This window comes from Macaca thibetana, chromosome 8 (genome assembly GCF_024542745.1).
Source record: "Macaca thibetana thibetana isolate TM-01 chromosome 8, ASM2454274v1, whole genome shotgun sequence".
In the NCBI taxonomy this organism is placed as follows: Eukaryota; Metazoa; Chordata; class Mammalia; order Primates; family Cercopithecidae; genus Macaca; species Macaca thibetana.
In genome coordinates this window covers 11582585-11598885 of record NC_065585.1, presented here as the reverse complement: position 1 = coordinate 11598885, position 16301 = coordinate 11582585, and the positions used below count along the sequence as shown (strand labels likewise).

General features: G+C 46.3%; 1 protein-coding gene across 7 annotated transcripts in view; it reads right to left on the bottom strand.

Moving 5' to 3' along the window:
- ST3GAL1 (ST3 beta-galactoside alpha-2,3-sialyltransferase 1) overlaps nucleotides 1–16301 on the bottom strand; it is a 114428-nt gene that overhangs the window by 85847 nt on the left and 12280 nt on the right. For all 7 annotated transcript variants that reach the window (XM_050802257.1, XM_050802253.1, XM_050802252.1 and 4 more), the window contains exon 2: nucleotides 3400–3552. The gene's annotated coding sequence lies outside the window, so the exon portion shown is untranslated. The remainder of the gene's footprint in view (nucleotides 1–3399; nucleotides 3553–16301) is intronic.

The window sequence follows — 16301 nt, the reverse complement described above, 5'->3', positions numbered from 1 at the left end:
CTCAAAAAAAAAAAAAAAAAAAAAAAAAAAAGATGAACAGAGGAAGAAAATTTCTTCTTTATAGTAGGAAACCAACTAATAAACGAAAAAGAAACAGTGAAATTAGAAAAATCACCATTTGGCAACTATGATAATAATAAATCTATTCAGGCAAGAATCATCAAAAGATGCTAAAACTAATGACTGATAGACTGAGGACTAATCAGATATCTACACAATCTCAGAACTTCTCCCCGTAAGATGCTTATTAATGGCAAAGGTGAAACAGTAACTTTGCAGTGGAGACACCTGGAAGACACCACCTTAACTGAGAGCTCCAAGCTAACATCACCAGTAATGGGAGACAGCCACACTGGTGCCTCCTGATACAATGCACTGAAAAGGACACATCAGCTCTGGGCTAGTCCTGCCAACCTAATCACAAGGAAACATCAGAAAAGCCAAAATTGAGCGCATTCTATCAAATAACTGGCCTGAACTTGTCAAAAAGGTTAACGTGCTGAAATACGAGATTAAGAAAGTTTTCCAAGAAAGACACATGCCAACGGGCTTTTCTTTTGCCATAAAGGAATTTATCGGGGGCAACTGGTGAAATCTGAATGAGAAATCAGAAAGTTAGATAATAGTCAAATTAACATTAAGTTTCTGACTTAGAAAGTTGTATTCTAAGATACAAGTTTCTGATTTCAGAAAAAAATGTAGAGAAAAAAGAAAAAATGAACATGATAAAATGCGAACATTTGAAAACCTGGACAAAAGGAGTCCAGGAATTTGTTGGCTGTTCTTATAACTTTTCTATACATTTGCAATCATATAAAAATAAAACAATTGAAAAAAATTACAAATGGAAATGAATGCTCTGGTTTCACGAGATTGAGAAAAAAATCAATATATTACTTAGTACATTGTATGTGCCCAATAATTTAAAGCTATAATAATTATTATTAGTAATAATGATAATAATTATTAGTAGAACAGTGCACTTGGCACATAATAAGCTAGAAATGGATAAAAAATATTATCACTGTTAACATCATCACCATCATCATCATTCTTGATATGCTTGATTCTAAGAAATAACTAAAAAATTAATACTATTATTTGTATTACTTATAATTACTTCGTATCTGCATTAAACTCCATGGTTTGAAGGTTTGCTATAGAAATGCCTGCTTAAAACGCATACAGCACTCCTCTGTAATGGTGAGGTGCTTGAAGACCAACCAAAACAAAGAGGCAGGGGGCCATTTTCAAACCTAGATGTGCAGAATACATATCAATTGGATCTTTTCTCATCAATGGAGTCTCTGCTTTGTTCTTGCTTGTGCTTGGGTAACCCAAAGGTAAGAAAGCCCAACTTCTAAATGCCAAACGTAGGGCCTTTGCCCAGACCTGTTGGCCATCTAGAGTCTCTTCTCTCTTCTTTCTTGGGTCCCTTCCATACAAACTGTGCATCTCAATGATCAGCCCTTGTTATTCCCACTTGCATTGGTTTATGCACCAAGCAGAACCTCCTGTTATGCTCCCAATCTTGTCCCATCTAAGATGGTGAGCTAGCTCCAGGTTCAAGGCTCTCCCCCACCTGTCTATCATATAGAACTGTCTGTGTTCAGCACAATTCTGAGAGGTGGTATATTCCCAAGCATCATTACTTTGTTCAACATGTTCTCTCAAAGTAAACCTATGACCATAACCAGGAACCATATTGTCTTTTGTCTCCATTCTTCCTCATTCTTCTAAGACTCACACATGCCACATTTTCTGCTCATTTTCTTCCTCTCCTTGTTTCTTATCGCTCTTGACCATATATTTACCCCTTGGGAACGTGGAAGCCATTGCTTCTTCCCCTTTAGAGGAGGCCCCACATGGCCCCTGACCTACCTGGGACCCCAGAAGGGCTCAAGCTCACATCCATATCTACTTGTATAAATAAAACGAATAAACCCCAAGGCCCAAGTGGATTTGTTTTACATGGAGTCACAAACAGACACCACAAGATGGCTCCCAAAGAAATGTTAAAAGCTACTCCATTCTTATACTAGAGAGAGTGAGAGAGTGCACACGAGAGAGAGAGAGGCCCTTGCCAGTAATCATATAGAAAACAGCTATACACACTCACAGACATCAGCCTTCCTTCTTCTTCTGCAATGATTGCAATTATGCCCAAGCTGGGTTAGAGACCAGCAGAATGAAGTGACACATCCCGGGTGATCTCAATTTTTCCCAAGCTAACTCTGCACTGATAAAAATGTCTTCTATCTGCACTGTCCATGGGTACCCATAAGCAACATGTGGCTACTAAGCACATGAAATGTGATGTGACTGAGCCCTGAATTCTTCATATTATTTCATTTTAATTAAAATTTCCATATCCCCATATGGAGTGGCTCTGTGTGGACAGCTCAGCTATAGAACAGAGGTTGCAACACCTTTTCTGTTAAGGACCAGGGAACAAATACGTCAGACTTTGCAGCCACACAGTCTCTATAGTAATGACTCAGTCAGGCTGCCGCAGTGTGAAAACAGCCGTACATGACACCTGAACAAATGAGCGTGGCGGGGCACCAGCGAAGCTTTATTTACAAAGGCAGGCTGGGCCAGGCTTGTCCCGTAGGCCACAGTTTGCTGACACTTGCTCTAGGACACACCAGAGTGTCGTGTCAGGCCTTCTTCGGGATGACAGGCACTTGTCATCAAAGGATGATCTGAATTCAGGTTTTTACTTACCAGTGTTCATGAGAGCTCAGAAAGCTCTCCATTTAAGAAAAAGAAAGGCTGCTAGATACTCTAACAGTCACCAGTGTTCATGAGAGCTCAGAAAGCTCTCCATTTAAGAAAAAGAAAGGCTGCTAGATACTAGCAATCTGCATCTTTCTCCTGAGGGACACTGTATTCCCCTTCCCCTGCCATGGGAATTCCTCTTTTTTTTTTTTTTTTTTTTTTTGAGACGGAGTCTCGCTCTGCCGCCCAGGCTGGAGCGCAGTGGCCGGATCTCGGCTCACTGCAAGCTCCGCCTCCCGGGTTCACGCCATTCTCCGGCCTCAGCCTCCCGAGTAGCTGGGACTACAGGCGCCCGCCACCTCGCCCGGCTAGTTTTTTGTATTTTTTAGTAGAGACGGGGTTTCACCGTGTTAGCCAGGATGGTCTCGATCTCCTGACCTCGTGATCCGCCCATCTCGGCCTCCCAAAGTGCTGGGATTACAGGCTTGAGCCACCGCGCCGGGCCTGGGAATTCCTCTTAATGGCACGTTTCTGGACAAGCAGGACATGTTTCAGACACCAAGAAATAGGAGAATATCTTCCACATCCTCCATGTAACATAATCAATGGAAAACAAAACAAAACAAAACAGAAAAGGCAGCACATCTCACTTGTGCTGCGGACAGATTAGTCACTTACCTCCACAGGCTGAGTGACCGTCCATCTCTGGTCCCCAAATGGAACTGTCCTGACCCAAGCTCAATGCGTTTGCTCACTGCAGCTCTTGGGGATGTTAATTTCCTCTCATTCGCATTTCCAGTTCAGGAAGATGAAATCTGAAAATGGTACCGGCTGGAGGGGAAGAGGAGAAAAGTTTAGGTCAGTTTTGGCATTTAGTCCATCCTCTGCCTTTTTAGGATGACTCAAGATAATGAAAAGAGATTCACTCACTTAATCCATTCACTCATCCAATTATTTATATAGCACTATCTGTTAAACAAACACCTATTCTGTTCCAGGCAAAGAGCCACACACCAGGACAGGAAGGTGAGTAACTCACAACTCCTCTCCTCAGGGAGTTCAGACCGGGAGAAAACAGAAAAATACACAAACAACTCAGGAAAATGTAATACAGGCTTGGGCACCTGTAATCTCAGCACTTTGGGAGACCAAGGCGGGCAGATCACTTGAAGTCAGGAGTTCGTGACCAGCCTGGCCAACGTGGTGAAACCTCATCTCTACTAAAAATACAAAAATTAGCTGGGCATGGCGGCACACGCCTGTAGTCCCAGCTACTTGGGAGGCTGAGGCAGGAGAATCACTTGAACCTGGGAGGTGGAGGTTACAGTGAACTGAGATCACACCACTGCACTCCAGTCAGGGAGACAGAGAGAGACTCCATCAAAAAAAAAAAAAAAAAAAAAACAAAAAAAGGACAAATGACTAACTCCGTCTGGAAGAAGAATTTGAAGAGGAGATGATATTTTTAGCTGCTCCCTGAACGAAGCACTAGTGAGGTGCTGTTTAGTAAAAACACAAAACATGGGGAAAGGAAAAATAAATATGTAAGATACGAATGTGAAAGTGTGACATCGGGGTTAGGATAAATCCACCTGAGGCCAGGTAGGAAAGGGCTTCTGAAGACTTCATCTGGCTGGGCGTGGTGGCTCATGCCTGTAATCCCAGCACTTTGGGAGGCCAAGGCAGGTGGATCACTTGAGGTCAGGAGTTCGAAACCAGCCTGGCCAACATGGTGAAACCTTGTCTCTACTAAAAATACAAAAATTAGCCAGGTGTGGTGGCACATGGCGCGTGCCTATAGTCCCAGAGACTCAGGAGTCAGAGGCAGGAGAATTGCTTGAACCTGAGAGATGAGGTTGCAGTGAGCTGAGATCACACCACTGTACTCCAGCCTGGGTGACAGCGAAACTCTGTCTCAAAAAAAAAAAAAGAAAGAAAGAAAAAGAAGACTTCATCTGACACTAAGAATAGCACAGAAACCCTCAACTCTTACTGGGCCCCAAGCACTGAGAGACGTGCAGACACTCAGTTTTCTCTTTAGACCCTCTCATGAAATCACTGAGGTGGTCCCAAGGATGATTCCCATTTTAAGGAGGGGCAGCTGAGGCTTTGAGACCTGACGAGTAAACCTGTTCAGTAGGACAAAAGCAGTACGTGGCAGGGAACAGACCACACAGAAAACATCCCCATTCAGTCTGGTTGTAAAGTCTCCCTCATAACCGTTGCTGTAGAAATGGCCCCAATTTGTTCAGGCCACCTGCATGCACACTCTGCAGTGTGGCTTTGCCCCCCCGCCCCCCAGCATGAAGGGGAATCAAAGTTTGGCCACGAGACTTGCTTCAGCCAATGGCACAATAGCAAAGGTGACACCAATAAAGACTTTAAAAGTGCTTATGTCTAAAAGTTCCTCTCTCTTGCTGCTGGGAATCATTCTTTTTTTTTTTTTTTTGGGAGTGGGGGAGATGGATCTCACTCAGTTGCCCAGGCTGGAGGGGCCGTGGCATGACAACCATCCACTGCAGCCTTGACCTCCCAGGCTCAAGTGATCCTCCCTCTAAGCCTCCTGAGTAGCTGGAACTACAGTCTCATGCTACCACACCAGGCTAATTATTTTTATTTTTTGTAGGGTCTTGCTGTGTTGCCATGGTTGGTCTCAAGTTCCTGGGCATTAGTCACGCCATGCCCAGCTGCTGCTGGAAATCATTCTGCTGTCACATTGGCAAGCCTGAGGTAGCCCCCGGAGGATAACAATGTGTGGAGAGAGGCTGAGGCACCCCAGCTCAGCCTCCAGATGTGTAGATGGGCCAGCACAGGCAATCAGCCTAACACACACTGCGCAGACCAGATCATCAACCCACAGAAATCATAAATGTCTGCTATTTTTAGGCACTGGGGTTTGGGGCTGTTTGTTATACAGAGAAAGCTGACTGATACAACTACTGAGGTATCTTTACACCCCTGGCAATGGCGACACATGAGGATAAACATGTGTGTTAGGAAGAAAGTTCAGTCCCTGTCGAGTTGGTGATTTTGAAGAGATAATGAGGGCCAGAAGGCAGGGCCCTGGGCAAAAGGAGGAGTGGGAGATTCAAGAGCTCTTTTAGAGGGAGAAACAACAGCATTTAGTGACTGTCTAAGCCCAGAGTTGTCTAAAGGAATTTGCCTGGCTCTGGAAACCAACCATGTGTGGTGTTGACTATAAACAGATTCTATTTGGCACCTGCTGATGGGGGCAGGATGTTACATAGAAGATACACGAACGTGACCAGAGTCAGCACAGTTAGGGGTCAGGGTCTGGGAAAGCTACAGGAACGAAACTCTTTCTTTTCAGAAATGAGAATTAAGGCACGAAGATCACTGCCACAGCCTCCTAGCCAGTCTTAAAATAGCCATCGCCTCTAATGCCAACTCCCGCTCTTGGCAGCAGCCAGGGGGATCCTTGTAAATTGTAACTCAGGCCTCCCTCCCTTGCATCACTGGCTTACACCTTCCCCATTCCCTCTGTACTTTCTACTCACCCTTCAGATTTCAGTGTAAACATCACTTCCCAGAGAGATCTTCGCTGACTCTGGGGACGAGGCTGGGCATAGCCCCTCTATATTTTCAGTGTTCCTTGCATTGCAACAAAGCATTATCACCAACATGTTAACTCCATAAGGGCAAGGGCATGTCTGCCCCACATACCACTGTGTCCTTGCCACCCGGCACACCACTTGGCATGTGGGAGAAAGTCTATTCCTATTTCTTGAAGGAGAGAGTGACCAAAACAATATAGGTATCACACTTTTAAGATGTTTTCTTGGCCACACCCCCTTCCAGTACCCATGGCTTCATTCTTGTGTTTCTTCATTCATTCCTTTTTTTTTTTTTTGAGATGCAGTCTCACTCTGTCACCCAGGCTGGAGTGCAGTGGTGCAATCTCAGCTCACTGCAACCTCTGCCTCCCGGGTTCATGCCATTCTCCTGCCTCAGCCTCCCAAATAGCTGGGACTACAGGCGCCCGCTACCACGCCAGGCTAATTTTTTGTATTTTTAGTAGAGACGGGGTTTTACCGTGGTCTTGACCTCCGGATCTCATGATCCACCTGCCTCAGCCTCCCAAAGTGCTGGGATTACAGGCATGAGCCACCACGCCCAGCCTTCATTCTTCCATTTAGCAAGAATTTACTAAGCACCAGGCATCACCTCAATCCCACCATTGGTTGCTCTCACTAGACCGAGCCGTCAGAGGTGGGGAAGGGGAGCTGTTATTTTACTTGACACTAGGTTTCCCCACTCTCACCCCCACTGGCTATCCTATGGGTGTAGGAGGCACTAATAATGACCAGTGAATCCATGAATAAATGGGTGAACAGGCAGATCAATCTCAGATAATCCAGCAGGGTGTGGCTGATTTATAAGTCCGCAGAAGCTCATTACTGAGTCTGGGCCTTCTGTATGTTACATCTTACTAAATAGTCGAGAATCCTTGTAATATAAAAATCTGCATGTATATATGCCTATGTCAGGATATACACTGTAACTGTTCTACGCCGTAAGATATAAGGGGGTAATGCAAGAATCAGATTAAACATGGAGCCCTGCTCTGAATGAAGCCTCTGACTCCACAGCCTGGCACCTGTGGCCAACTGTGATCTTCAATTAAAGCCTAAGACTCTACTTGAAGCCATGCATAACATCCTGAACCAAATCTTCCATCGGTCTTAGGTTGGCTTTGAAAAAAATAAGTTGGCAATTGCATTGGATTCCAAATTCCAACGGACAAGTTTGCGACCTGGAGGCTTATCTTAAAAACTAGAACTCGCTGGGCACGGTGGCTCACGCCTGTAATCCCAACACTTTGGGAGGCCGAGGTGGGCAAATCACCTGAGGTTGGGAGTTCGAGACCAACCTGACCAACATGGAGAAACCCCGTCTCTACTAAAAATACAAAATTAGTTGGGCGTGGTGGTGTATGCCTGTAATCCCAGCTACTCAGGAGGCTGAGGCAGGAGAATCACTTGAACCCGGGAGGCAGAGGTTGTGGTGAGCCGAGATCCTGCCACTGCACTTCAGCCTGGGCAACAAGAGTGAAACTCCATCTCAAAAAAAAAAAAAAAAAAAGGCAAAAACAAACCAAAACTAGAACTGCATCCCATGGGGGACTCACCTTCCGCAGCCTCAGTTTTTCAGCTTCTCTAATATAGGACTAGGGTGTTAAATGCAGAGGCAAGGCACTTATTCCACTGTCTTTCTGCCCCAGATCCCAGGAACAGCCTGACAGCTCCTCAGAGTTTGCTTGCCTTTTGGTTTTAACAGGAGCCTTGGAAATCTTTTCTGAAAGCCATGTCCCAGTTCTCTTCTCACTCATGCTCTGCTGTCATGCCTCTTTCTATATTGAGTCCCTATTTCCCCACCCTTCCAAGATTGCTTCCAATTAGGAGCAACAGCTAAACTCTTACCGCTGAAACATCTGTGAAGCATGTTCATACACACGAGCCATACAAGAAAGACAAATCAGAAAGTGTCCCCATTTCTGGAGAGGTTCAGAAAAGCTCGTGTGACTCTCCAAGACCACAAAGGAGGAAACCAAGGCCCAGAGAAGTGGCTCCTCCATGACATAGCTTGAGAGCTGTGCAGCTGGACAGTGGGCAGAGGGCCTTAGACCCAGGGTTCAGTGTTCTTCCCGATACCAGGCAAACTACTATCATCCTATTCCAGCCCATTCATCCCTTTCATTTCCATCCATCCAACTGGTAGCCACTAGCACCAATCTAGGAGCTAAGCAGGGAACTGCTGGGCTTAAACCAAGAGACCTGGAAGCAAGAAAAATGTCTACCTTCTCCAGCTACAGCACAGATTAGGACAAATTCCACTCCAACAAATCATGGTTATGTTCTCATTCCTCCTGTTCTGAACCCATAAATCATTATTTCTTGGCCCATATTCGTACTTCCACCATCCACAGCCCCCTCATGCCACCAGAGGCTCCTTTCTACTCTACAATATAATACAATAACTCTCACAAGAGAGTGTGTTCTCCAATTTTGTGTCTTCTTGGAGCAGAGCAGCAAACTAGAAGTAACGCTGGATATCACTCCTGGAGGAGCAGGCCCAGTTTGCTTAATAAATCATAGCTTTTCCTCTCCATGCAAACAATCATCTGGATAACTGTTACCACTGGGTCTGGCTGAATACTATTGCTGCATTTTTAAATTATAGGGATCTTTTCTGAGGCCTATGGGCATGACATGCAAAACAGTGTGGCCTGCTTTTAGGTGTGCCCCCAGGGGGAGACTGGTCAAGTCAAGCTGTGCAATTTTAGAAAAACAGCCTTTCGATGACTAACGCCTGTAATCAAAACACTTTGGGAGGCCGAGGCAGGTGGATCACGAGGTGAAGAGATCAAGACCATCCTGGCCAACATGGTGAAACCCCCTCTCTACTAAAAAACAAAAATTAGCTAGGTGTGATGGCCTGCACCTGTAGTCCCAGTTACTCAGGAGGCTGAGGCAGGAGAGTCACTTGAACCTGGGAGGCGGAGGTTGCAGTGAGCTAAGATCCCGCCACTGCACTCCAGCCTGGTGACAGAGTGAGACAGACAGAAGGAAGGAAGGAAGGAGGGAAGGAAGGAAGGGAGGGAGGGACGGAGGGAGGGAGGAAGGAAAGGAAAGAAAAAGAAAGCCTTTCTCTGAGTTTTACTTTACTCATTGGTAAAATCGAACTGTCTCTGCTTCAACTACTTTGCAAGGCTCTGCTAAGAAGTAAGTGAATACAAAACAACATGAAATCACTTTGATACTAGTAGTAGCAATAACAGATAACACTTAAACTAGCATAACAGATAACATTTTTTAAGTACTTATGCGCATTTGCTAAACTAAGCCCTTTATACTCAAAAGCTCAGTTAATCTTCACAATGGTCCTTGGATGTGTGTACTATGATTTTCATCATTTTGAAGGTGAGTAAATGGAGGCTTGAGGAGATTAAGTAACTTGCTGAAGGTCATAAGACTGATAAAGGTTGGAGCCTGAATGATTAACTAATTCCTAACTCTACTGTAGTGTAAAGTCTGGGACTAACACAGTTCACTTCCCATCAGCATTTACTGAGCCTTGGCCTGGGCTGTGCCAAGCACTGTGTTCTGCCCTGCTGGGGACAACAGTACACTTTGGGCTCTGCCCTAGAAAAGGCCACTGCACGGGGAGAGAGAATACAGGTCCATCAGCCTGTGTGTCCAGGGCAGGCTCTGTGTTCGGGACCACTCTGTGTCCTGGGCAGGCTCATGGATGTGCAAGTAAGTGGTTTCTTAATCTAGATTCCCACCCAGGACATGACACTGACGGAGAATGAAATCAAGACGGAGACAGTTTAGCCAGATCAGTTCGCAAACGGGACAGTTGTCCCGGAAGTAGAAAAGTGCAAGAGCAGACACAGAAGCTGAGTGAGGAATGGTGAGAGGACCTAGAAACATCTGGTGTGAGTGCTGGAAGGCCCTCAGCAGAGCTGTTGGCTGGGCTGCATAATGATAACCAGGTTTCCGGGTAGAAATTCTGGGTGTGTGAACCAGGAATGACATGGCTCATGCCAGCGTGTGAGCAAACTGAGCAGGGAAGCTCAAAGGGTGGGTCCCCTTTGGGTGCGGTGGCACCTCCCTCTGTGGAGACCCAGGGACTCCGGAGGCCAACTCGGCTGATCTGAAAGTAAGAATGAGAAGAAGTTTGGGCAGGAAGCGCATGCACTTGTTAGACTGGGAAAGCTGTTCTCACTTTTAACCTCTCTCTCGGAAAGGGGCTGAACACACGGGATCCCTCATAATGAAGTGCCTTTCTGAATTTGAAGGCTAACCACTGAGGTCTGGCTGCTTTGCTGGAAGAGCTATTATCATCAACAATAGCAACCATGGGTTGAATACGGACAATGAGGCCAATAGCATGCAAAGCATCTCATGTGCATGATTTCATTCAAGCTTCACAGCAGTCCTCTGGGGCTGGTAGTTTTACCCCCATTTCACAGATGTGGAAATTAAGATTCTGAAAGAGTATAATTTGCCCAGGGCCACACAGCTAGAAATTGGCAGAGATGAGACTCAAAGCCAGGTCTGTCTTGAACACAATATCCCTTTGTGCTCAAAGGGATATTGAGTTCAAATGCAGAGACGGCACCAGGATTGACATGACCTTGAAGCATACACTATCCAACCCCCTGCGCGCACCAGTTCATGACCCCCCTGTTTGCATAAGAAGCCCTCCCTGCTCCACTCTGCTCTGCTGTTAACAGCTCTTAGCACCACATGGGCTGTGAGCAGATTCAGTGGGGCCAGAACGTGAGCAGAACTGAGACAACCAACTTCTGGCTCTCTCCACCTTCAACCCCAGGGTGAGTTCCTGTACCCCAGCATCCAAACCCCTAGATCCCAGCTCCTGTTTCGCCAGCCTTGCCTGTGTGCCTCTGGAAGCCTCAGTTTCCTCATCTGTAATGTGGAAATGCTGATGATGATGGTCATGAAGAAGACAGATGAGGAAGAGCGGTTCACTTTGCCTGCTGTTCGAAAGGGACAAACACAATAATGACTCGGCCAATGGCTATGCCATCGACTGACCAGGGTCTTGGACAAGTTATCTCATCACTCAGTACCTGTGTCTACTCTTTTGGTGATGGGGATAATAGAAGTCCCCGACCTCATAGGGTTATGAGGTTACGAGAATGAATTAGAAAATTACACAGGAGCACAGAACAGTGCCTGGTATGCTTGTTGAGAAGTGGTAGCGAGTATCCTTTCTGTTATCATCATTTGAGGCACTTAGTAAAGCATGGAACACTCAGAAAACATCAGCTGTGATTAGGATCATGCAGTGAAAAGGTCCACAGGCAACCTGTGCCATCTTCGGGGATCTATCTTAGGACTAAATTAGAGATGGCCAACAGCCTGGACACCAGGTTCCTAGAACAAAGTTTGCAACATAGGTTGGGGAAATCTAAGAGGCCCCACAGTGAGGGTCCAGAAGGATCCAGTGAGCAGGGTGCTAAGGGGGCCAGGAGCAAGAGACACACGGGAGAAGAGTACAGGGAGGTATCTGGGGCCTTATTGCTTCTGCAGACTCCATGCACTGAGCCTCTGAAACTGGGGCCCGTCAACAAGATCCACCCAATCAGGTCTGTACAGCGGCTTCTGATTCTCATCAAAGGTGGAGGGTTTCTGTCTTTAGGGAATAGGAGTGCTCCTCCTTGTTGAGCTCCTACTATGTGCCAGGCACTATTCCAAAATTTAATTTTGCAACCTGAGCATGAGTCAAATTCTAGACCCATTTTCCAGAATCTGCAATCACCTGCCCAAAGTCACCAGGCTACTCTGGAAGACACCTGAATGCACATGACCATCTGCTGCTCTCTGGCTGCCCCAATCCCATGCTCCCTTGCAGCAGATGACATGAATGAACCACGTTTACACTGCAGCAGTGGGGGTGGATCCATTCCAGTGACCCTCTGACAACGGCGTTCTAAAATTCTACACTCGACAGTGGGATGTAGGGGTGTAGGCAGATGAGGGGCTGAAGGCTGGAGAGTGAGAACTATGAATCAAAGGAGATGGCCCCTTTCCAAAGGGGCTGAGGATGTCAAGAAGGCTAGGACCGCACTGACTGCCCATGACCAGGTCAGCATGAGTGAGCGAGGGTGCGTTCTCCTGGGCCACCACCTCCTCCTCCTCTCCACACCTGCTACTGCCAGTCTGATTCAGATTGGAGAAACTTTAACTGAATACCTACTTTCCTCCCAAGTGCTGGTCCAGCCATCTACTTGGGGTTTTTTTTCTTTTCTTTTCTTTTTCTTTTTCTTTCTTTCTTTCTTTTTTTTTTTTTGAGTTGGAGTCTTGCTCTGTCGCCAGGGCGGAGTGCAGTGGCACGATCTCGGCTCACTGCAACCTCCGCCTCCTGGATTCAAGCGATTCTCATGCCTCAGCCACCTGAGCACCTGGAATTACAGGCACACACCACCATATTCAGTCATATTTTTGTATTTTTAGTAGAGGTGGGGTTTCACCATGTTGGCCAGGATGGTCTCGATCTCCTGACCTCGTGATCTGCCAGTCACAGCCTCCCAAAGTGCTGGGATTACAGGTGTGAGCCACTACGCCTGGCCTGTTTTTTTTTAAAATCTCAACTCTCACCCAGGAAGATGAGTTGGTGTCACCCCCAGAGCACAAGGGGTGACACTAAGCTCGGATGTGGAAGTCACTTGCCCCAGATCTTACCACTGATCAACAGCGGGCCTGGTGACTCCAGAGCCTGTCTTCTCCCCCTGGCCTGGGCCTCCTGGACAGGAGACAGCCCCTTGGCCTTGCTCTTGGGTGGACTGAATTTGCTTTCAGAGGAGTGAGATGCTGGCAGGCTGTACAGCTGTCCTCTAGGCCAGAATGTATTATTCTGTCTGCTCAGAGTTGCGTTCCTTTCTCGGATCTGGGAGGAATTGTGAAACAGGGACCTGTTTGCCTTGTATACAACCTCAGCTAAGGAAGGCTGCATAGCTATGTACTTTTGAACAAGATTTTTAGGATGAAGAAAAAAAAGAAGGGAGAGAGAAAAAGAAGGCACGAAAACAGGAAGGAAGAGAAGGGAGAATGAAAACTATTAGCCATGGAAACCTTGGACCCAAGGACATGGCTGACATCATATAAAGTCTGTCCCTGGCAAATGTGACCCAGAGTGCCACCACTAACTGTCCTATTTATAGCCCTTTGAAATATGGTGTGGTGGAGGGGGGACATTTTGTTCTTTTGGCCTCTTAGATGATAAAACTAAGTGGAGGGAAGTGGGAGGGAGGTTGGCAGCGGTGCTATTAATGCAGGCAGGGAGACCAGATACACTGGGTCTCGAGCCTTTTACGATGTGCATGCGTGTGTTAGAAGGAAACATTGTGACATAGTGGAAAGGGGTACGTGACAACCCCCCAACTTGACCCTCCCAACCTGGGGGACCTTCAGGCAATGGCCAACTTCAGCGAGCCTGCCTTCTCAGCTGTAAAACACTGATGGCACTAGTGAGCTCAAAGCCTGATTAGACAGCGAATGGGTCTAGAATGACCAGTATGTGGTATTTCCTGGGCAGAACCTCAGGAAGAAAAAGAGGGAAGGCAGATGCCAGAATTCACAAAAGACAATACAAGCTTGCTCACAGGGAGGTCTAAAGGGAGAGAGGAGACTGTGCAGTGTAAACACACTGGAAATCATCTAGCCAACCAAGGCCTGGCACAATGGGGTCCTCATAGGATACCTGGTACCCACGGTCCAGGCTGCTCTTCCTGCCTGTTCTAGTGCAGGAGGGCACAGGAGCATGTTCTCTGGGGCATCCTGAGCAGCCCGAGATGAGAGGAGAACTGAGAGGTAATATAGGCCTTGGCAGTATCGCCCCACGGGCTGGCCTCCCATCCAGGTTCTGCCTAATGATGGGCTGAGCCGTCGCACCAGCTAGGCCCCGTCTGAGCTGTCTTCTCAGCTGTAAAATAAAGAGGCCAGGGTCTGACTCACACCTGTAATCCCAGCACTTTGGGAGGCCGAGGCAGGTGGATTACGAGGTCAGGAGTTTGAGACGAGCCTGACCAACATGGTGAAACTCCGTCTCTACTAAAAATACAAAACTTAGCCGGGTGTGGTGGGGCATGCCTGTAATCCCAGCTACTCAGGAGGCTGAGGCAGGAAAATCACTTGAACCCAGAAGGTGGAGGTTGTAATGAGCTCAGGAGGCTGAGGCAGGAGAATCGCTTGAACCCGGGAGGCAGAGGTTGCAGTGAGCTGAGATTGTGCCACTGCACTCCAGCCTGGGCAACAGAGTGAGACTTTGCCTTAAAAAAAAAAAAAAAAGAGGCTGGGGTCTTGAGGTCCCTCTCATGGCTAAAATCTTAGGTATGTCTCTTCTGCCTCTGATGTCCTACAATGATACCCTAGCTTCAGAGCCCAACTTCCCCATCCTTAAATTCAGATAGCTCCTGAGAGCACCACTCTGCCACCTGCTCTAGGAAGCTCTCTTTGGTTGGAAGCTTTGAATGAGAAAGAGCCTTTTAAACCACAAAGCTGCCCAGAGGTCAAACGCCACTGTGTGAGGCAGAGAGCTCCCTACCACAGGGAGTGATCAAGCAGGTACAGGATAACCACCAGGTAGAGTCTCAGTGAGGAAAACCGCTGCTCGAGGGAGGTGGAACAAGAATGTAATTGATGATGATGATACGTTGCCCACAACATATCTTTAACAAGGACTCTTCTGAGCACCGTCCAAGTGTTAACTCATTGAATGTTTATTTACTACCTCCTGGGAGGTAGGTACTATTATTATCCAGATTTTATGGATGAGGAAAGGGAAGTAAAGGGAGGTTCAGCAACTTGCTGAAGGACACACAGTTAGGCAGTGGCAGAGCTAATACATTTATTGAGTAAATCAAGGAATCAATGAATGACTCAGTAGATTGAAGAAGGTTGAACAAGGTCACTGCTAAGGCTCTTTGCAAATGCTAAGATTTTATAATTCTTTGACACTATTAAAGTGTGCAACCTCTGTAACTAATTATTCAACCAACATACCATACCCCCACCCTCCCACAAATAATGGTGACTAAAGTTAATGACACCATGGCTCAGAGAAAAAGAGAAAACCTCCTTTACTCCATCCGGGGCAGGTTCCTGACAATACAGAAATATTCTGATATTCAAAACTGTCTCCACAGCCAGTATATTTTTTTTCTCCTTATTTGGATTTCTGACATTGCATAAATATCAGTTTAATGCATAAAATCCCATACCGCAGGTCTTCCAATAATGCCATTTCATTCAACATCATTTCATTATAACATTGATGAGAAGAAGATGGATTCCTGGCCGGGACCACTGTGTATGTGGAGTTTGCAAGTTTTCTCCATGTCCTCGTAGGTCTTCTCCAGGTACTCCGGTTTCCCACACCCCAAAAAGCTGTGCATGTCAGGTGAACTGATGTCTTTATATGGTCCCAGGGCGAGAGAGTGTGGTTTTGTGTGTGTGTGTATGTGCATGTCCTAAGCCACTGGGACAGGCTGTGGCCACCTGCGATGCTGTTTGGGGCCTTCATTTAGAAGTTTGGTGATGTTTTTATGAACAGAAATACACCAGAGAAACTGAACTCTGGTTTATATCAATTACCCTATGGTGAAATCAGGTTTTTGATGTCGTTTCCCTTAAACTCACGATTTCCAAGGACCTATCAATGTCATTAAGTGAGGACTTACTGTGGTCCAAGGATCATGTTTGCTGAGCTCAGTTTGTTCCAGGTCACAGGGAGAAACAGAAAAATAGCAGCAGGCCTTCGGTTGGAACCAATTCTTCAACGCATTCTGAAAGGTGTGTTTTCCATTTGAAGCTTCTATCAGGCAGTGAAAGAAAGAACAATGGTACTGTCTGCCTAATCTCTCCCTTTCATTTTAATTTTCTTGTTTTGCCAAAAGACTGAATTTTAAAACGTAAGATTATGTTTTAGAAACAACCAGTAATACACTTCACAAAGACATTCCTGTTCGTGGCAGCTAATATGTTTCCTGAGCAACGGTCTTTATTCATCAAACTCTCCACCAGGTGGTAGGA